At 41.2% G+C, this 22,712-nt stretch overlaps 1 protein-coding gene across 1 annotated transcript in view; it reads left to right on the top strand.

Annotated features, from left to right (window-relative positions):
- The window catches only part of WDPCP (WD repeat containing planar cell polarity effector), a 654,855-nt gene that overhangs the window by 221,184 nt on the left and 410,959 nt on the right, over nt 1–22,712 (top strand). The gene's annotated exons all lie outside the window — the stretch shown is intronic.

Here is a 22,712-nt window from a genome sequence, read left to right as displayed (position 1 = left end):
CAGTGAAGTGAAACTGCATTGTGTTTTTTATTTGCATTTCCCTGATGGCTAGTGATCCTTAGCATTTTTTCATATGTCTTTTGGCCATTTGAATTTTGTCTTTTGAAAAATGCTTATTCAAGTATTTGCTTTTCTTGACTGGATTTGTTGTTGTTGTTGTTGAGTTTCTTGATCTCTTTGTAGATTTGGATATTAATCCTTTATCAGTTGCATAGTTTGCAGATGTTTTCTCCCATTCTGTTGGCTGCCTCTTCACTTTGTTGAGTGTTTGCTTTACAGTGCATAAGCTTCTTAACTTGATGTAATCCCATTTGTCTATTTTGGCTTTAATTACCTATGCTTCTGGAGTTTTTTCCAAGAAGTTTCTGCCTATGCCAATGTCTTGCAGAGTTTCCCCAATGTCCTCCTTCAGTAATTTAATGGTATCAGGTTATATATTTAGATCCTTGATCCATTTTGAGTTGATTTTTGTATAAGGTATAAGGTGGGGTTCTTGTTTCATACTTCTGTACGCAGAGATCCAATTTCCTCAGCATTTGTTGAGTTCAACATTTGTTGAACAGAGTGTGCTTTTGCCAGGGTTTTATTTTAGCTCCTTTGTCAAAGATAGGTTGATTGTAGATGTGTGGATTGATTTGTGGAGATTCTATTCTTTTCCATTGGTCAGCAGTCTGTTTTTGTGCCAGTACTGGGCTGTTTTGATAATAATTGCCCTGTGGTATGTTGTGAAATCTGGTATTGTGAATCCTCTGGCTTTGTTTGTATTGTTTAATATTGCTTTAGCTATCTGGGGTCGCATGTTTTCATATGAATTTTAGCATCCTTTTTTCTATATCTGAGAAGAGTGCTGTTGGTATATTGATTTGGATCACAGTGAATTTATAAATTGCTTTTGGTAGATGAACATTTTGATGATACTAATTCTTTGAATCCATGAATATGGAAATTGTCCCATTTTTGGTGTCTTATTCTATTTCTTTCTTTAATGTTTTGTAATTTTCATCATAGAGATCTTTGACATCCTTGGTTAAATTTATTCCAAGATATTTAAATATTTTTGTAGCTATTGTGAATGAGACTGATCTTACAAGTTTTTTCCCAGCCATGACATTGTCTGTGTATACAAAGGCTATGGATTTTTGTGGACAGATTTTATATGCTGCCACTTTACCAAAATCTTTTCTGAGTTTCAGTAGTCTCTTGGTGGAATATTCTGGTTTCCCTATAAAAAATAATGTCATCTGCAAACAAGGATAATTTGACTTCTTCCTTTCCAATTCATATCCCTTTGATTTCATTTTCTTTTCTATTGGCCCTGGCAAAACTTCTAAGACTCTATTGAATAGCAGTGGTGAAAGTGGGCATCTTTGTCTGATTCTAGATCTTGGTGAAAATACTTCCAACTTTTCCCTGTTCAGTATGATGCTGGCTGTGGGTTTGGCATATATTGGCTTGATTGTATTAAAGAATGTTACTTCTATTCCCAATTGGCTCAAGATTTTTGTCATGAAAGGATGTTGTATTTTATTAAATGCTTTCTCTGCATCTATTGAGATAATCATATGGTTTTTATTCCTCAATTTGTTATTGTGATGTATCACATTTATTTGTTTGCATATGTTAAACCATCCCTGCATACCAGAGAAAAATCCCACTTGGTTTGAATAAATGATCTTTCTTATGTGCTGTTGGATTTGCTTTGCTAGTATTTTGTTGAAGGTTTTTGCATCTATGTTCATCAGTGATACTGGTCTATAGTTCTCTTTCTCTTTGGTATCTTTTTTCTGGTAATTTTTAGGTAATTTTTTTAGGTAATTAGGTGATACTAGCCTCATAGAAGGAGCTTGGGAGGATTCCCTCAGTTTCAACTGTTTTGAATAGCTTGAGAAGAACTGGAATTAGTTCTTCCTTAAATGTCTGATAGAATTCAGCAATGAAGCTATCTGGTCTTAGGCTTTTCTTTGTTGGGAGGGTCTTTATTACTGAGTCAATCTCCAAATTGGTTATTGGTCTGTTTAGGTTTTCTGTCTTCATAACTCAATTTTGGTAGATTGTATATGTCCAGGAATCTATCCATTTCTTCTAGATTTTCTGACTTCTAGGCATATAGCTCTTTGTAGTAATCCTGATGATTCTTATTTCTGTGTTATCTGTTGTTACATTTCTTTTTTCATCTCTAACTCTTGATTTGGGTCTTCTCCCTCTTTTTGTTGGTTAACTGAGCCTATGATGTATCAATTTTTTTCCAAAAAATAAAAAAAATTAAAAACCAGCTCTTCATTTCACTGATCTTTGGTATTTTTAAAATTTGTTTCAGTTTTTTAATTTTTTTCTGTAGTTTTCATTATTTCTTTCCTCCTACTAAATTTGGGTTTGGTTTCTTGTTGTTATTCTAGGACCTTGAGATGCATTGATAGCCCATTTATTTGGTGCATTTCCAATTTCTTGACATAGGCACCAGTTTCTATAAACTTACCTCTGAGTAGTGCTTTTGCTGTATCCCATAAGTTTTTTTTTAAGAATCTTTTTTTTAAGATTTATTTATTTATTTGAAAGTCAGAATTAGAGAGAGAGAAAGAGAAAAGGTGGGAGAGAGAGAGAGAGTTCATCCATCCACTGGTTCACTCCCCAATTGGCTATAACAGCTGGAGTTCTGCCGATCTGAAGCTAGGAGCCAGGAGCTTCCTCCAGATCTTCCCACATGGATGCAGGGGCCCAAGGATTTGGGCCATCTTCTACTGCTTTCCCAGGCCATAGCAGAGAGCAGGATAGGAAGTGGAGCAGCTGGTACTGGAACCAGCACCCTTATGGGATGCCGGCACTGCAGGCAACGGCCTTACCCACTATGCCACATCAGCCCCTATATCCCATAGTTGTTTTTTTTTTTTTTAAAGATTAATGTATTTATTTGAAAGTCAAGGTTACACACAGAGAGAAGGATAGGCAGAGAGAGAGAGAGAGAGAGAGAGAGAGAAAGAAAGAGAGAGGTCTTCTGTCCACCAGTGCACTCCCCAGTTGGCTGCAATGGCTGGAGCTATGCCTATCCGAAGCCAGGATCCAGGAGCTTCTTCTGGGTCTCCCACATGAGTGCAGGGGCCCAAAGACTTGGGCTTTCTTCCACTGTTTTCTCAGGCCATAGCAGAGAGGTGAATGGAAAGTGGAGTAGCTGGGACTTGAACCAGTGCCCACATGGGATGCTGGTACTGCAGGCAGTGGCTTCACCCACTACGCCACAGTGCTGGCCATCGCATAGATTTTGATATGTTGTTTTGGCATCTTTATTTGTTTCCAGAAATTTTACCTCTTTATTGATTTTTTTAAGTGTTAAGCTTTTTATTCAGTGAGAGAAATGCATAGGAGAGTGAGGGCCCTATCTAAAAGAGAGAGAAATTTGGATTCATAGTGAGTACCAGGAGCCAGCCACATGGAGAAACATGTAGGCCAGAAAGGATGGAGTGGGTGGCTCGAAGGCCACATGCTCTGGAGGCACAGGGCAACACACAGGTCCAGGGCAAAAGGAAAAAGGCCAAAAGGGCTGGGCCCACTGTGTCCCAGGCCTTTAATCCACTTCCAAAGGGGAGTGATTAATTAGTCTGATTGGCCGGTGGGCACACGGGTGTGGTCAGGTAGGGGCATGAGGTCACGGGGGGCATGTTTATTGATTTTTTTCTATAACCTACTGTTCATTCGGGAGCATGTTGTTTAGTCTCCTTATGTTTACACATATTCTGGAGATTCTTGACTTGTTGATTTCCAGCTTCATTCCATTGTGGTCAGAGATGAGGCATGGTATGATTTCAGTTTCATGAGCATGGTAGATCTCCCCTTGTTAGTAGAAAAGAGTATGATCACCTCTGTTGGGTTAATCACATCCTTACCTCCTCTCTTCTGAGGTGATCAGGTGTAGCCCACAGTGGCTACAACCCTCACCCACACTGGTCATAAACCACACAAAGGATCTGTGCAATCCTCATTGTGAGCCTGGAGCCCTCTGCAATGATCCACCCCAGGCAGTCAGGGAGCTCTAAGCCTCTAATGCCATACACAGTGTTTTCCCAGAGACCCAGCTACACCCCATGCCCTACTGTGCAGTCCCAGGATTCCCACAGTCACAGTGCACAAGGCTCCCACAGTCGTGAGTTGCAGAGGATCCTCGCTGCCCTGTGATGTCACAATTTACATTTTCTTTTTACATTAAATATCCATTATCAAATTATAATAGCTAATACTTTTTAAAAGATTTTATTTATTGATTTGAGGTAGAGTTATAGATGGAGAAAGGGAGAGAAAGAGAGGTCTTCCATCCACTGGTTCTCTCCCTAAATAGCTGCAATGGCCAGAGCTGGGTCGATCTGAAGCCAGGAGCCAGGATCTTCTTTTGGATCTCCGACGTGGGTGCAGGGTCCCAAGTATTTGGGCCATCTTCTACTGCTTTCCCAGGCCATAGCAGAGAGCTGGATCGGAATAAGAGCAGCCAGGACAGGAATTGGCGGCCATATGGGATTCCAGCACCACAGGCAGAGGCTTAGCCCACTATGCCACAGCACTAGGCCCATAGCTAACACTTTTATCTTTTAACCTTTACACTAATGTTAAAGGATGTACAATCCACTATGCACCACATTGTTGGCCCCTTGAAGTAAATTTTTTATAGACAGTATTTAGTGAGGTTGTGGGTTTGGGTTTTTTTTTTTTTTCTTTTTTTCTTTTTTTCATTTTACTTTAAAGGCAGAGACAAGGAGAGGAGAAAGACCTTCCATTCACAGGTTCACTCTCCAACTGCCCTCAATGGCTGGGGCTAGGCCACACTAACGTCAAGAGCTGGAACTCCATGGAGTAGACACCTTATTAGTGCTGAATGGAAGTGGGATCTCCAGCTCTCTACTAAGCCTTCACTGATACCTCCCTTGCTGGGAAGAGTAGGAGTGTGTCATTACTGCTTCCCATATGACCTTCACTTCCTTTATTATAAAGAATGGGTCTCTCTGAGAGGGAGGTCTTTGTATTGCTGATACAAGTTCTTACTATCTACCAGTTGTTCTGTGACACCATAAAACATAGAAGTGTTGAGAAAATCCTAGAATCCTATGCAGGCTTCTCTGACACTATCCAGTTGCTCGCAACTTCTATGTCTAGGCCACACTGAAGTCCTGGAGCTCAGTCTGAGTCTCTCACATTGTCAGGGACCCAAGTACTTGAGCCATTATTTGCTGCCTCCTTTGGTATTCATTGGCAGAAATATGGATAGGAAGGAGAGTAGCTAAGACTCAATCCAGACACCCCAATATGGGATGCAGATATCCCAATGGCATCCTAACTGCTCTGCCCTAATTGTTATATCAAATGTTACATCCAAAAGAAGCAGGCATTTGGCACAGTGGTTTGTTGACACTTGAGATGCACACATTCTATATCAGAGTTCCTGGTTCAAGTCCCAGGTCCTTCACTTTCTACCCAGCTTACTGCTAATGTTCATCCTGGGAGGCAGCAGGGATAGCTCAAGTACTTGGTTCCCTACCACTCATGGGGGACATGCAGATGGAGGTCATGGCTCCTGGCTTTGCAATTTCTAGCCCTAACTCTTGCAGGCATTTGGGGAATGAAACAGAAGATAGAAGATCTTTCTCTGTCTAAATCTCTGTCTTTCAAAATAAGTTAATTAAAAACTTTTAGAAGTTAAAAAAAAAAAAAAAAGCCGACGCCGTGGCTCAACAGGCTAATCCTCCACCTTGCGGCGCCGGCACACCAGGTTCTAGTCCCGGTTGGGGCGCCAGATTCTATCCTGGTTGCCCCTCTTCCAGGCCAGCTCTCTGCTATGACCCAGGAAGGTAGTGGATGATGGCCCAAGTCCTTGGGTCCTGCACCCCATGGGAGACCAGGAGAAGCACCTGGCTCCTGGCCTGGAAGAGGGGCAACCGGGATAGAATCCGGCGCCCCAACCGGGACTAGAACCCGGTGTGCCAGCGCCGCAAGGCGGAGGATTAGCCTGTTAAGCCATGGTGCTGGCCGAAGAGAGAATCTAAAAGACAGTAAGAAAAAAGCATCAAGTTACATATGAAGGAAAACCAATTCGATTAACATCAGACTTCTCAGAGGAAACCCTCTAGGCCAGAAGAGAGGGGATGATATATTCAATGTCTTAAAACAAAAAACCTCCAACCAAGAATACTACATCCAGTGAAGCTACCCTTTAAAAGTGAAAGAGAACTAAAGTATTTTCCAGATAAACAAAACTGAGAGAATTCACCACTACCAGATAACTCTTACAAGAAATTCTCAAGGACATCTGCATTAGAAGTAAGCATCATGAAAACAAATGACACCACCAAATTCACTAACAGAGCAGGAAGAATCAACAAAATGATAGGTCTTAGCTTCTATCTATTAATGCTAATCTTGAACATAAATGGATGAAATTCATCAACTAGAAGACTTAACTTGGCTGAATGGATAAAAAACCATGACCCCACTATATGATGTCTACAATAAACTCACTTCACAAACAATGATACATGCAGACTGAAAGTGAAGGGTTTGAAAAAGCTATACCAGGTAAACGGAAACCAAAAGTGAGCAGGCATAGCTATCCTGATAACAGATTAAAAAAAAAACAAAACTGTAAGCCAATAATTGTCAAAAGAGATAAAGAAGGACATTATATATTGATAAAAGATTTGATTCAGCAAGAACAGTCATAAATTATATATATACATATATGTATATGTATATATATATATATATATATATACATATATATAGCACAAGACTACCCAGATATATACAGAAAATACTATTTGGCCTAAAGGGAGAAATAGAGTCTTATACAGTAATAGCGGGTGACTTCAGCACACGATTCTCTCATCAATGGACAGATCATCCAGACAAAAAAAAAATCAATAAAGATACATGGGAGTTGAAGCATACTATCAAGCAAATAGATCTAATAGACATTTACAGGATATTTCACCCAATATTACATAATATACATTCTCTTTGCACATGGAACATTTTCTAGGATATACCACATATTGGGCCAAAAATAAAAGCTCAGCAAATTTAAAAAAGATTCAAATCATACAATGTATCTTCTCAGACTATAAAGGAATAAAATTAGAAATCAACAACAAGAACAATATAACACTCATAAATACTTTGAAATTAAACATGTTATTGAATGATCAGTGTGTTATTGAAGAAATTAAAAAAGAAATCAAAAACTTTCTTGAAATTAATGAAAATGAAAATGTAGCATATCAAAACCTATGGGATACAGCAAAAGCAGTTTCTAGAGGGAAGTATATAACATTAAGTGCTTACATTCAAAGAAGAGAAATGTCTCAAATTAAAGATCTAATGATGCATCTTGAAGACTTAGAAAAACAAGAACAAATCAAACCCCAAATCAGCAGGAGGCAAGAAATAAGAAATAATAAGAATCAGAGCTGAAATAAATGAAACTGAAAGGAAAATAATAAACAAAACTAAAAATTTGTTTTTTGTTCGTGTCTTCTTAAAGAGTTATTTATTTGTTTGAGAGGCAGTTACAGAGAGGCAAAGGCAGAGAGAGAGGTCTTCCATCTCTCTTGGGTTCACTCGCCAATTGGAAGCAATGGCTGGAGCTGCACCAATCTGAAGCCAGGAGCCAGGAGCTTCTTCTGGGTCTCCCACTCAGGTGCAGGGGCCTAAGGATTTGGGACATTCTCCACTGCCTTCCGAGGCCATAACAGAGAGCTGGATTGGAAGTGGAGCAGCCAGGACTGCCCATATGGGGTGCCGGCACTGCAGGCCGCAATTTTACCTGCTATACCACAGTGCCACCCCCGCCCCCAAATGTTGGTTTTAGAAAGGATAAACAAAATAGATAACCCTCTAGCTAGACTAACAAAGAAAAAAAGAGGAAGAATGCAAATAAATAAAATTAGAGATGAAAAATGAGACATTACAACTGATACCACTAAAATACAAAGGATCAGAAGAAACTACTTTGAAGTATGCTAATAAACTGGAAAATTTCAAAGAAATGGATAAATTCTTATTCTTCAAACTATTCCAAAATACTGCACAGGATGGAACTCTGCCAAACTCTTTTTATGAGCCCAGCATTACTTGATACCAAACCAAAGACATGACACAACACGAAAGCTACAGACATATATCCTTGATAAATATACATGCAAAGATTCTCAACAACATAGTAGCAAACCTAATCCAAAACCACATCAAAAAGATCATTTATCATGATTTATCATGATTTTGGAGCTTATCCCAAAAATGGTGGTTCAACATTCACAAATTAATAAATGTCATAAATCACATCAATAGAATGAAGAACAAAAACCATATGGTCATCTCAATAGATGCAGAGAAAGCATTTGATAAGATTCAACACGCCTTCATGGAAAAAAAAAAGAGCTAAATTAGGTATAGAAGGAACATTCCTCAAAAAATTTAAAAGCTATAGATCACAAACCAAAATCATACTGAATGGGGGAAAGCTGAAAGCATTTCCCTTCGGGTTTGGAACAAGACAAAGATGTCCACTTTAGCCACTCTTATTCAATATAGTACTGCAGGATTTAGCAAGAGCAGTTAGGAAGGAGAAAGAAATAAAGGGCATCAAAATTAGAAAAGAAAAAAATCAGTTATCCATGTTTGCAACTGACATGATGTTGTACATGGACAATCCCAAACACTGCACCAAAAAGCTGTTAGAATTGATAAACCAATTCAGTAAAGTTGCAGGTTACAAAATAAACATACAAAAACAGTGGCTTTTTTGTATATTAATGATGAACTCATATTAAAAGATATCAAGAAATTCCATTCACGATAACCACAAAAAACATCAATACATTTAAATAAATTTAACCAAAGAAGTGAAAATTATCAAACATTGATGAAAGAAATCAACAATAAAAGGAAAGATAGTTCTTGTTCACAGATTGGAAAATTCAATTTCATTAAAATATCTATACTACCAAAAATAATTTACAGATTCAATGCAATCCCTATCAAAAATCCAATGGCATTCTTTACAGTTAGAAAAAAAAAAAAAATCCTGGGGCCGGCACTGTGGCGCAGTAGGTTAATCCTCCACCTGCGACACCAGCATCCCAGATGGGCACCGGCTGTAGTCCTGGGTGCTCCTCTTCCAATCCAGCTCTCTGCTGTGGCCTGGAAAAACAGTAGAAGATAGCCCAGGTCCTTGGGCCCCTGCACTACCGTGGGAGACCAGGAAAAATCTCCTGGCTCTTGGCTTCAGATCGGCGCAGCTCTGACCGTTGTGGCCATTTGGGGAATGAACCATTGGATGGAAGACCTCTCTCTCTGTCTCTCCCTCTCACTGTCTGTAATTCTACTTTTCAAGTAAATAAATAAATAAAATCTTAAAAAAAAAAAGAAAAAAAATCCTAAATTCATATGGAATCACAAAAGACCTCAAATAGCCAACAACCTGAACAAGAAAAACCAAGGTTGGAGGCATCATAATACCTGATTTCAAGGCGTATAATAAAACTATAGTAATTAAAACAGCTTGGTCCTGGCATAAAAAATGATATATAGATGGATGGAATGAATAGAGAGCCCAGAAATTAATCCATGTACATGCAGCCAACTGATTTTGACGAAAGTGCTCAGACCATATAGTAGATTAAGGATAATCTCTTCAGCTAGTGGTACTGGCAAAACTGGATGTATATATGTAAAGGAATGAAATTAGATCCATACCTCTCACCATATATAAAAATCAACTCAAGATAGATCAAAGACCTAAATTTAAGACCTGAGGCTATGAAGTTGCTGGGAAAAAAAGTAGGGGAAGGAAACACTTCAAGACATTGGTGTAGGGTATGACTTCTTGGACAAGTCCTCCAAGGCACAAGTAACAAAAACAAAACTAAATAAATGGAACTATATCAAACTCAGAAGCTTTTGCCCAGCAAAGGAAATGACCAACAGAGTGAAAAGATGTCCAACAGAATGGGAAAAATATTTGCAAACCACCTACCTGATCAAGGATTACTATCCCAAATATATCAGCATTAAAAAAACTCAACAACAACAAAAAGAAAACTGTCCAGTTAAGAAATAGCAAAGGACTTCAATAGACAGTTCTCAAAAGAAGAGATACAAATAGCCAACATCACTAGCCATCAGGGAAATACAAATCAAAACCACAATGAGATGTCATCTTACTTTTGTTAGAATGACTAAAATCCATAACACGGAGAGTAACATGTTGGTGAAGATGTGGACAAGGGGGAACATTATCCACAATTGGTGAGAATGTAAATTAGTGCAGTCACTGTGGAAAACAGTGTGGAAGTTTCTTAAAAAACTAGAAATAGACTTGCCATATGATCCAACAATCCCACTACTGGGTATATACCCAAAAGACTTGAACACAGTGTATCAAAGAGATACCCACACCACTGTGTTTATAGCAGCACTGCTCATGATAGCTGAAATTTGGAACCAACCAAAGTGTCCATCATTAGATGAATGGATAAAGAAAATATGGTATATACACACAAAGGAATATTATTCAGTTACAAAAATGAATTAAATTTACCATTTACTGCGAAATGGATGCTCAATGTCATACTGAGTGAAATAAGCCTGACCCATAGGATAAATACCACATGTTCTCCCTTTTATGTGGGAGCTAAAATTTAAAAACCAAACAAAAAGAAACAAATGCTACAAATATAGTTTTGTAAAACTTTGTTTTATATCTTTGTGAAATCAATGATTAAGAGTGTTATACTACTATAGTTTTTTGTTTTGTTTTGTTTTTTTGTTTTTGTTTTTTTTGACAGGCAGAGTGGACAGTGAGAGAGAGAGAGACAGAGAGAAAGGTCTTCCTTTTTGCCGTTGGTTCACCCTCCAATGGCCACTGCGGCCGGCGCATCTCACTGATCTGAAGCCAGGAGCCAGGTGCTTCTCCTGGTCTCCCATGGGGTGCAGGGCCCAAGCACTTGGGCCCTCCTCCACTGCACTCCCGGGCCACAGCAGAGAGCTGGCCTGGAAGAGGGGCAACCGGGACAGAATCCGGCGCCCCAACCGGGACTAGAACCCGGGGTGCCGGAGCCGCAAGGCAAGGCAGAGGATTAGCCTATTGAGCCGCGTCGTCGGCCCACTATAGTTTTAATGATCTGTAGTTACTTTATAATTTACTGTATATGGATGAAATGGTTATTTTTCCAGTCAATTATTGTTTATAGCCATTGTCTATATTTCCACTTAACTAAGATCTTTTTGCTTTTTATTAGATACACTTCTTGTTTGGTAAAGTATTAAGCCTTATTACTGTGATGTAATTTTTTAATTTGACAGGTAGAGTTAGACAGTGAGAGACAGAGAGGAAAGTCTTCCTTCCACTGGTTCACCCCCAATGGTCGCTATGGCCGGCGCTGTGCTGATCCAAAGCTAGGAGCCAGGTGCTTCCTCCTGGTCTCCCGTGTGGGCGCAGGGCCCAAGCACCTGGGCCATCCTCCACTGCTCTCCCAGGCCACAGTAGAGAGCTGGACTGGAAGAGGAGCAACCTGGACGAGAACCCAGCGCCCATATGGACGGCGCCGGCCCTGTAATGTGATTTTAAAATGTATTATCTCAAAAACTTAAAAAAAAAAAAAAAGGGAGAAGGAAAGAGGATAGGAAGGAGAGAGGGGGAAGGAGGGAGAGAAAGGGAAGGAGGGAGGGAGGAAAGAAGGGAATATCATTATGTTCTTACAACTGTATCTACAAATCACACTGAATCTGTTAAAAACTAATTAGAAATTTTAAAAGTATAAAAAAAAACCCAAACAATTATTTAAAAAAATAAATAAAGAGAAGTGATGCTGATAAACAGCATGTGACTAGCAACCACGGAGTTGTACCAAACATGTCTGTGGGAGTTTTGAGGAGAAAGATTCTCTTCAGATTGAGCTTTATAGGGGTGGTGACAATTGGCAAGTTATCAACAGTAGGAGGAATGTGAATAGATGGAGATGAGGAAAGGTGAGTATTCTAAACCTTGAAATTTCCTTTGTGGGAAATTTCCTTTGTGGGAAATTTAAGGAAGCTGTTGGGGTGATTTTCTTTAATGATCCAAGTTATACCTGAGATATACTCAACACACTGATACCACTTAAAACTCTTATGCCCTTCAGTGTTTTTTTTGTGTTCCCTAAGTTGCCTGCAGACTATCCTGTGTTGGGTGAAGAATAAAAAACAAATAATCTTGGGGGCCCGCCTTGTGATGCAGAAGGGTAAGCCACTGCTTTCAATGTGGGCATCCCATCTCCGAGTGCCGGTTCAAGTCCTGGCTGTGTTACTTCTGATCAGCTCCCTGCTAATGCACCTGGGAAAGCAATGAAAGCCCAATTGCTTGGGTCCCTAAGACCCATATGGAGTTCCAGGCTCTTGATTTCAGCCTGACCCACCCCTGACTGATGTGGCCATTTGTGGACTGAACCAGCAGCTGGAAGAACCCTCTCTCTAAATCTATCTATCTTTTTTTTTTTTTTAAATCATCCAGGGAGACCAGTAGTGATAATGTTTAATTTTAAATCTAAGCATAAATCAGGATGAAATAAACCATCCTCACATTATACAGTTTACAATCAGTTTAAAACAAAATGATGATCTCTTTTCTGTCAGGACTAACTTTTTTTTTTTTTTTTTTATCTATCAATTGGCACTGATGCTGTGGTGTAGTGGGTAAAGCTGTGCTGTTATCCCATGTGGGTGCCAGTGGAGTCCTGGCTGCTCTGCTTACTATCCAGCTCCCTGCTGATGCATCTGGAAAAGCTGCAGAAAATGGCCCAAGTCCTTGGGCCCCTGCACCCATGTGGGAGGCCTGGAAGAATCTCTGGCTCCTGACTCTGGCCGTTGTGACCATTTGGGGAGTGAACCAGTGAATGGAAGATCTCTCTTTCTGTCTCTCTACCTCTCTCTCTGTAACTGTGCCTTTCAAATAAACAAATACATCTTTTTTTTTTTTTTTAAAGATCTATCTGTTTACCTGGAATAGTTAGAGAGAGAGAGAGAGAGAGAGAGAGAGAGAGAGATCTTCCATCTGCTGATTGACTCCCTAAATGGCCACAATGGCCAGAGATGGGCTGGTTGGAAGCCAGGAATCAGGAGCCTCCTCTGGATCACCCACGTGAGTGCAGGGGCCCAAGCACCTGACCCATCTTCTGCTGCTTTCCCAGGTGCACCAGCAGAAAACTGGACTGGTGGTGGAGCAGCTGAGTCCCAAACCAGTGCCCTCATGGGATGTTGGCATTCCAGGTGGCCACTTTATCTGCCGTGCCACAAAGCTGGCACCAGGAATAATACATTTTATTTTGTTTTTTCACAAATTCTTTAAGATTATTTGTTTATTTGAAAGGCAGAGTTCCAGAGAGGTAGAGGCAGAGAGAGAGAGAGAGAGAGAGAGAGAGTCAGTCTTCCATCCATTGGTTCACTTCCCAAATGGCTACAATGGCCAGAGCTGTGCCAATCCAAAGCCAGGAACCAGGAGCTTCCTCTGGATCTCCCACACGGGTACAGGGGCCCAAAAACCTGGACCATCTTCTACTGCTTTCCCAGGCTGAAGCAGAGAGCTGGGAGGGAAGTGGAGCAGCCAGGACTCAACCTGGCACCCATACAGTGGCTTTACCTGCTGTGCCACAGCACCAGCCAGGAATGACACATTCTAAAAAGGCTATGGGAAAGCTGGTATTGTGGCGTAGCAGGTTAAGATGCAGCAGCCTGTGATGCTGGCATCCCATGTGAGTGCTGGCTGGAGTCCTGGTTGCTTCACTTCTGATACAACTGCCTACTAATGAGCCTGGCAAAGCAGTGGAAGATGGCTCAACTACATGGGGCCCTGCCACCCATGGGAGAGAACTGTATGGAATTCCAGGCTCCTGGCCCCAGCCTAGCCCACCCCAACCATTGCAGCCATTTGGGTAGTGAACCAGTGGATGGAAGATCTCTTTCTCTGTCTTTCCCTCTTTCTCTTTGTAACTCTTTCAAATAAAATAAATAAATCTTTTTTTTAAAAAAAAGGGGTGGGGGTGGGGGTCTATAGTACCCATGCTTCTAAAGTGAGCCAAAGGCATGCAGAATTATGTTAACTAGAGTCCAAGGATAATGAGAAATTGTTCCAGTATGATGGTGGTCAGCATCTGATGGGCAAAAATAAGAGATATTCAGTAACCATTTGACAATTGCAGTAAAATTCAGAAAAATAAAAAAAATGCCAAACTCTGGGTAATTAAATTTTTAAAGATAAATTTTTGATCACCCTCAAGTATCACATTTGTTTTGAAGGAAACAATGAAGCCACTTTACCTAAGTTGCAGACTGTACCTTCCTCTTCCTTAAGTTGTTAAGCTCAAAATTCCAGATAAAGCTTTCCTGGCTTTCTCCTCCATTCCACCCTGTCTGACTTTTCATTCTAAGCATTTGCTTCAGCATTTTAGGGAATCTTGTTCTCAACAGGACATTGTAATTTTAATCCTCAAGGATTTAGTAGTTGAAAAATAAAATGCATTTTTTATAAATAAAAAGAGAAAAATATCATAGATGAAGAATTTTAACAAATTGCCTTTCATTTTCATTTTCATGATGTCTTCCTCCACCCCAGAAACCTTTTATTTAAGGCATACAAACTTCATGTATTTCATAAATAAAACTTTAGGAACATAGTGATTCTTCCCACTCTACCTACCCTCCCACCCTTCTTCCTCCTCCCTCTCCTATTCCCATTCTTATTTTTTATTGAGATTTAGTTTCAATTGCCTTTATACACATGATTAACTCTATACTAAGTAAAGAGTTCAGCAAATAGCATGAAAAAACAAAACAAAACAAAACAAAACAAAAACTGTTCCTTAACAGTTAAGACAAGGGCTATTGAAAGTCATCACCTCTCAAAGTGTCAATTTCACTTCTACAGATTACCTTTTAGGTGTTCTGTTAGTTACCACAGACGAGGAGGACCATATGGTATTTGTACTTTTGGGACTGGCTTATTTCACTATGTATTGTATTTTCCAGTTGCATCCATTTTGTTGCAAACAAACAGATTTCTTTCTTTCCTTTTCTTTTTTTTACCACTGTGTAATATTCCATGGTGTACATATCCCATAATTTCTTTATCCAGTCTTCAGTTGTTGGACATCTGGGTTGATGCCATATCTTAGCTATTGTGAATTGAGCTGCTATAAACATGGGGATACAGATAACTCTTACATATGCTGATTTCATTTCCCTTGGGTAAATTCCCAGGAGTGAAATGGCTAGATCATATGGTAGGTCTATGTTCAGATTTCTGTGGTATCTGCATACTGTCTTCCAATGTGGCTGTACCAGTTTACATTCCCACCAACAGTGGATTAGGGTACCTTTGGTATTATGATTTCAGGATTTTGTATTTTTCTGATAGATGGTTGAAATAAGCAATTATACACACACACACACATACATATACACAAAGGGGTTCAGAACATGGCACTCCAACATATAGCACTTTGCATATTGATTATCGTCAGGTAAAGCACATGTTAGAAACTTGACATTGATTATAAAGATAGGAAAAGAAATAAGAGCAGAGATAAGAAATACAAATAAAGAACTTTGCACTTTCACTCTTGTAGGGAAAAGAGGTGCTAAACAGAGAGGAGACAGGATATGAGCTCGCAGCCAAAACTAATTTATTCAAGAAAGAGTAAATTCACAGAGGTGGCCAACTGCCTGCATGGGCACAGACTGAACAAGGGGCAGAGGGCAAGTCCTCCAGCTCCTGGGCCTTATATACCATAGGGTCTAGAGGTGGGGGTGGGGGACAATGAATTTCTCCATGCAGGTTTTTCAGGTTTCTCTTGGGCTTTAAAACCTAGAAAAGAATGCAGGGAGTGGGGTGGGGAACAATACAGGGTGTGGGGCTGAGCCAGCCTCTTGAAAGAAGGCAGGGGTAAGGGATAAAGTGGAATTTTACCTACTTTCAATCAAGCAGCTAAATTGGCTGAGGCTTATAGCCTTGTTCCATCAGCTCCATTTGTCCCTGCATTTTGAATTTTAGATGTCCCATTTTCCATTTTTCCATATTTATCTCTTTATTAATATAATTGTTATTTTAGAATATTTTGCTTTTTAGTCATCATAGTGATATGGGCCTGTATAACTTAATCCTTAATCTAGGTTCTTGCCCCTCAAAGATATAAGAATCCATACATAAAGTGCCCAAGTGAGAACAGGATTTGTTCAAAAGTGAGAGAGTGAGCATACATTAATGCACAAGTGTGGGCCACCCCACAGAGAGAAACACCTATCATGAGTGGGCTAGAATATTGCCTATGAGGAGAGAGGGACAGAGGAAGAAGAGGAAGCCCGTGTAGTACCTCCCACATGGTCAGGGGCAAAAAGAGGCCTCTCTTGTCTTCTCATTCTCTTATGAGGTAGTGGATGGTGTCTTAATTAAATAAACAAACAGGGTGGGATCTTGGCATGCATGAATCCTTATGTGATTTTTATTATACCTCCACATGTAGTTTATTTCTTCTTTAAGGATTTATTTATTTATTTGAAAGGCAAAGTTACAGCAAGGCAGAGAGAGAGAGACAGAGAGAGAGTCTTCCATCCACTGGTTCACTCCCCAAATGGCTGTAGTGGTGGAGCTGGGCTGATCTGAAGCCAGGAGCCAGGAATTTCTTCCAGGTCTCCCACACGGGTGCAGGGTCCCAAGCATTTGGGTCATCTTCTACTGCTTTTCAGGCCATAGCAGAGAGCTGGATCAGAAGTGGAGCATCCAGGACTGCCCATATGGGGGTGCCAGCACTGCAGGTGGCTTTACCTGGTATGCCATGGTGCTGGCCCTCACATGGTGTTTAAATTCCATGTGTTTGGGCCGGATTGTGATGAAGCAGGTAAAGCTGCTGCCTGTAGTGCCGGTTCATGTCCCAGCTGCTCCACTTCCCATCCTGCTCCCTGCTGATCACCTGGGAAAAGCAATAGATGATGACCCAAGTGCCTGGGTCCCTGCCACCCACATGGGAGACCTGGAAGAAGCTGGTGACTACTGGCTTTGGCTTAGCCCAGCCCTGGCTGTTGTGGGCATCTGGGGAGTGAACCAGCAGATGGAAGATCTCTCTCTCTCTGTAACTCTGACTTTCAAATAAACAAATCTTAAAAAAAAAAAAATTTTCCATGTGGTAATAATGGTGTCTCTTGGTCCCAGATGAGACACAGTGCATTCTGGGAATAGGGGCATATCAAGCTGACAGGTAAAGGGAGAAGTGAAAGTTACATTGCAGGGTTGTCAAGGATTCCAGCTCGCTTAGAGCTAAGGAACTTCTTATCTATTTATCCCATATCAGTACTAAAGATGTGAATGATTTAAATACAATGCTTATTCTACTAGAATATTCTGAATTTGTGTAGCTGCTCTTACCAATGAGTTTTCTACTTTCTGATATTTTCTGTTTACTCATTAGCATCTCTTTCTCTCAGTTAGAAAAACTACCTTCAACATTTCTTGCAAGACAGGGAATGTCTTTATCTCTTCCTCATATCTGAAGAATAGTTTTTCTGGGTCAGTTATTTTTGGCTGGAAATTTTTTCCTTCAATACCTTGGATATCTCACCCCACTGCCTCCTGGCTTGTAAGGTTTCTGTTGAAAAGTCTGCAGTTAGGCAAATTGAGACCCTTTTATGTATTTTTTTTTTCTTTCAATTTTGAGAATCTTCTCTGTATGTTTAACCTTGGAGAGCTTGATTAGAATATCTTGAGGTAGACTTGGTTAAGCTGAATCTGACTGGTTACCTCTGACCTTCCTGCATCTGTAGAGTTGTTAGATTTGGTAATTTTTTTATCATTATCTCTTTGAACATGCTCTCTGCCTCTTGGACATTCTCAAGTCTCTCTTTAACCCCAGTCACTCATATATTTTTTCTTGCTGTCCCAAAGTTCCCATAAGCTTTCATTTCTCTTGATTCTTGATTCCCTTTTCTTTTTAGTCCTCCTATTGTATATTTTCAAACAGCTTGTCTTTTAGCTGACTGATTCTTTCTTCTCTTTGCTCTATTCTACTGATGCCTTCTATCATGTTCTTAAATTTTTTAGTGTAATTTTCAGCTGAAGGATTTCTGTTTCATATTTTAAAAATTACTTCTGTTATGGTTTACCTTATGCCAAAATTTAATATTTCAGGTTCTTGCCGTTTGCTTAGATAAGAATTTTTAGCCCTGGCCCCAATGAGTCAGGTAACATGGTAAAGTTCAGGATTTATTTGGAAAGTGAATGACCAGGAGGGCTTTGTTAAGGGAAAATGGGTCAGAAAGAGTAAATGGGGAGCTTCATACCAGCCTTTTCCAGGGAGCAGCGCAGAGACTGCCAGTGAGAAAGGGCATGTAGGTGGGACAGCAGCGGGCAGTGTGGGAGAGCAGGCACCAGAAGCAGCAAAACAAGGGGCACATCAGCACACTTCAGCCACTTATCCACCTCCAAAGAGGAGTGGTTATGTAGTCTGATTGACAGGTGGATGGATACAGGTAAGATCACATAGGGGGCAGGGGTTTGTGGCCTCCAGCTTGTGAGCCTAATTCTATTTCTTTGATTGGTCCCATATTATTTTCATCTCTGTCAATTCTTTCTGTTAGAGTATTAAGTCACTTCTCTATGTTCTCTTTGTTTTTTTTTTTTATAATAAATATTTATGTATTTGAAAGACAGAGTGATAGGCAGAGAGGGAGAGAGAGAGAGAGAGAGAGAGAGCGAAATTATCTTCTCCCTGCTGGTTCATTCCCCAAATGACTGCAACAGCCAGGGCTGGGCCAGGCCAGCTGCCAGGAACTCCATCCTGATCTCCCATGTGGGTGGCAGGATTCAAGTACTTGAGTTGTCATCTGCTGCTTCCTAGGCACATTAATAGGGAGCTGGATCAGAAGTGGGGTGTGGAGTAGCTGGGACTCTAATTTGCACTCTGAAATGGGATATGCAGTTTTCTGAGTTTCCTTGAAATCGCTGTTTTAAATTCTTCTTCTGAGCATATTACAATGTGAGATCTGAGTTTTGGCATCTTATTTTGTTAGGTAAAGTTATGGTTCCCTGAATTTTTGATGTTTATTGGCTTATAACATTATTTGTGCATTGTAGGATTGGTTACTTTTCTGTAGTCTTTACCATCTGCCTTTGTTTGTGGCTGTCTTTCCAAAAATTATAAGATGTCTGCTTCTCTAAAATGTCTGCTTCTTCTCTGAACCTGCGGAAACTTACACCAGTTAAGCACTAGGTGGCACCCTATGTCGAAGATTGCTATAAATCTGCTGCCAGCATGCTATTACTTGTCTCAGTGACACCCTGAGCTCACACTGATCCCACTGCCACTCAGAGGAAATGGTAAGTCATCCAAAAAGAGGGAGCCTAACCCAAAGTGCTGAACTTATGGGAATGAGGTTAAGTCCAAATGGCCAGTCCTGTGACCACCAACACCACAATGCTGGATCATAACCAAAGGCCACAGCTGACAGTCACTGTCCCTCTCTACCCTCTACAGGGTTTAGGGCCAAAGTCCACACTGCTATGGACTGTTTGCTGCTGAGGTAGGCTGACAACGCAGGGCCACTACAACTAGTTACCAGTGATGCTGGATAGAACGTAGGTCTGCTTAACTACAGCCATTACATTCCACCTGGCACTAAGGCAGGTCCAGAGGATCTGCCCACTAGCACTGGCTGGGGGGTAGGGATTGTTAGGATCTGCCTAGTGTTGGGTTTTACTAGACTGGCTTGGTACTGAATCCTAAGACACAGTCCTGTGGTTCCTTGCTGTCCTGAGGATGGGAGAAGGGTGATAAAGGCAATCTCCTGGCCACTGAGGCTGTGCAAAGCTGGGATATCTTAGGTCTCACAATTTCAGGGTGCAGGTCAGCTCTACATGAGGCTGGTAGTGATAAATACCGAAACAAGTTAATCCTACTTGGGTGCAAGTCTTTGCCTGATGCTGGGGCAAGTCCAGAGGCTCTACCCACAGACATTTTTCCTAAGAGATGTAGACCATTAGTATCTGCTCAGTGTGAGTTTTAGCAGTTAGCACTGAGTCCCATTATGGTCCCATGGTTTCTGGCTGTCTGTCCAAGGATAGGGGAGGTATGATAAAGGCACCCCTTTGGCCCCTAGGTTGGCAGTAAGCTGGAACACATCTGGGTCTCACAGTCACCAAGCCCTGGGAATCTGAAGGGTACATTCCAGGCACGTGAGGCTAATGGTGATACATGGGGGTGGGTGTTGGAACTGGGGTGTGGTGTCTGCCCTACCAGGGTGCCGGGCAACTCTAGAGGATTGATTTCTGAGTCCTGGCCTGGGGGTAGAGCTTTTGGGCTTCAATGGGCACTGGAAATCACAAGTGCTGCCTGGTTCTGAACTCCAAGGCAAGGTCCTAAGTTCCCTTTTTCCCAGAGGCTGGAGTCTTGGTTGGGGGAGTAGTTGCAGAGCCTATACTAGATTTCAAGTTTAAGATCTGGACAGAATTCACACAACCTCTCTGAAGTGGGACAAATCTCTCTACATGCTGTGCTACTTGGAGTTGGGGGAAGGGGTGATGCAGGCAACTCCTTTCTTCCTTTCTTCAATGTGTCTTCTCTTGTTGTTATACTAAAACTAGGCATTGTGACTTTCATCTGGCTTCCATAGTTCTTGTGAAGGTGACTTGGTGTGTGAACAGGTGTTCAAATTGGTGTCTCTGTGGGGGAGATGATCACCTGAGCATTTTATTCACCATCTTGCCAGAATCCTAATTTATTTAGCCATAGGCTTTTTTTTTTAAAAAAAAAGATTTATTTATTTTTTATTTGAAATACAGAGTTAGAGGGAGAGACACAGAGTTCTTCCATTCATTATTTCAGTCCCCAAGTGGCCACAATGGCCTGAGCTGGATTGATCTGAAGCCAGGAGCCAGGAGCTTCTTCTGGGTCTCCCATGTGGGTACAGAGCCCCACTTTGGCCATCTTCCAGTGTTTTCCCAGGCAAATTAGCAGGGAGCTGGATCAGAAGTGGAGCAGCCAGGACCCAAACCAATCCCCATTTGGGATGCCAGCACTGCAGGCAGCAGCTTAACCCACTACACTACAGCACCAGCTCCTAGTCATACTTTTATGTGACATGCGGCCCTTCAGATTTGAAGACTCAGGGAAAACTGTATATTTTTATGCTTAATGGACATCCATATGGTAATGTGATTGGACGAAAGGGTATGATTTCTTGGTAATGGACTGAGGAGGGGAAACCCAGCAAGACCCGTCTATTCAGATTCTTCTTGTCTTTGTGTAGCATTCTTCTCCTAGGGTATGTGGGTGTGTGTATGGGTATCAAGACCTCTCTAGAATGAAGGTTTTCAAAGGGAGTAGGAATAAGATTTTATGTCTTACTTTGTGGGAGAGGAATTCCACTTTCTGTGCTCACCTTTGGGGAAAGGAATTCTGGTTTCTATGACTTACTCCTGGGAAGGAAGGAATGGGAAACAAGAGGGCAGGAGAAGGTCAGAAAGACCTTGCTTCTGAGGTTCTTCCAATCTTGTTTGGTTTCAAGTACTCAGTATGCCAAAGCACCATACTTTGGAGTTACTATGTTCTGAGAACCAACAATGTGCACTTTGAGCATAAAATCAGAGTTCATCCAGGCTCGATTAGGAGTAAGACTAAGTGAGTGGGGGCCAGTGCTGTGCTGTAGAAGACTAAAACCTCCACCTGTGGTGTGGGCATCCCATAAGGGTGCTGGTTCATGTACTGGCTACTCCTCTTCCAATCCAGCTCTCTGCTATGGCCTGGGAAAGCAATAGAAAATGGCCCAAGTGCTTGGGCCCTTGTACCCATGTGGGAGACCCAGAAGAAGCTCCTGGCTCTGGATCGGCTCACCTCCAGCATGGTGCCCATCTGGGGAGTGAACAGGTAGACAGATCTTTCTGTCTCTTCTTCTCTGTAACTCTCTCAACTAAATAAAAATCTAAAAAAAAAAAAAAAAAAAAAAAAAAAAAAAAAAAAGAAAAAGACTAAGTGGGTGGGTACACTGAATAAAATTGGTGCTCTGTCTAGATTCCTTTTAGCATCCATCTGGCCTTCATTTTGTTTCTAATAGCCATAGATCTCTTTGGAGGACCATGCTTGGGGCTACAGCCTGCTTTGTTGACAGCATGGAGTAGGAGGAGGCTGAGAATTATGCCTTCCATCCTCTTTCCCATGACTGAGGGTTTTGGGAAATGAAATGAAAGCCCCAGCTCCTTATTGCAAGAGTTCCCGATCTCTTATAAAGCCTTATTTATTTGAATGTCAGAGTTAGAGAGACAGAGAGAATCTTCCATCTACTGATTCACTCCCCAGATGGCTACAGCAGTGCTAAGCTTGACACCAGGAGCCAGTGTTGCATCTGGGCCTCCCATGTGGGTAGCAGGAGCCATCTTGTATTGCTTTTCTCGGGCTATTAGCAGGGAGCTAGATCAGAAGTGGAGCAGCCAGGACAAGAACCTGTGCCCATTTGGGATGCTGGTGTTGTAGGCCCTGGTTTCACCAGTTACACCCCCAGTAGTTTCCATTTTATCAGGCTGGCTGAGCTATTTATTAGTTGGCTTCTTCCTTTTCTCTGTCCCTGCTTTTCCTCTTCCTTAGAGATTTTTTGAGAGGAGTGGTGCCTTAATAAGTCATATGTTCATATGATAGTATGTTCATATGATTGTAGTCCTAGGATAG

The sequence above is a fragment of the Lepus europaeus genome, chromosome 13 (assembly GCF_033115175.1).
Source record: "Lepus europaeus isolate LE1 chromosome 13, mLepTim1.pri, whole genome shotgun sequence".
Lineage (NCBI taxonomy): Eukaryota > Metazoa > Chordata > Mammalia > Lagomorpha > Leporidae > Lepus > Lepus europaeus.
This window is presented reverse-complemented; position numbering and strand designations above follow the sequence as displayed.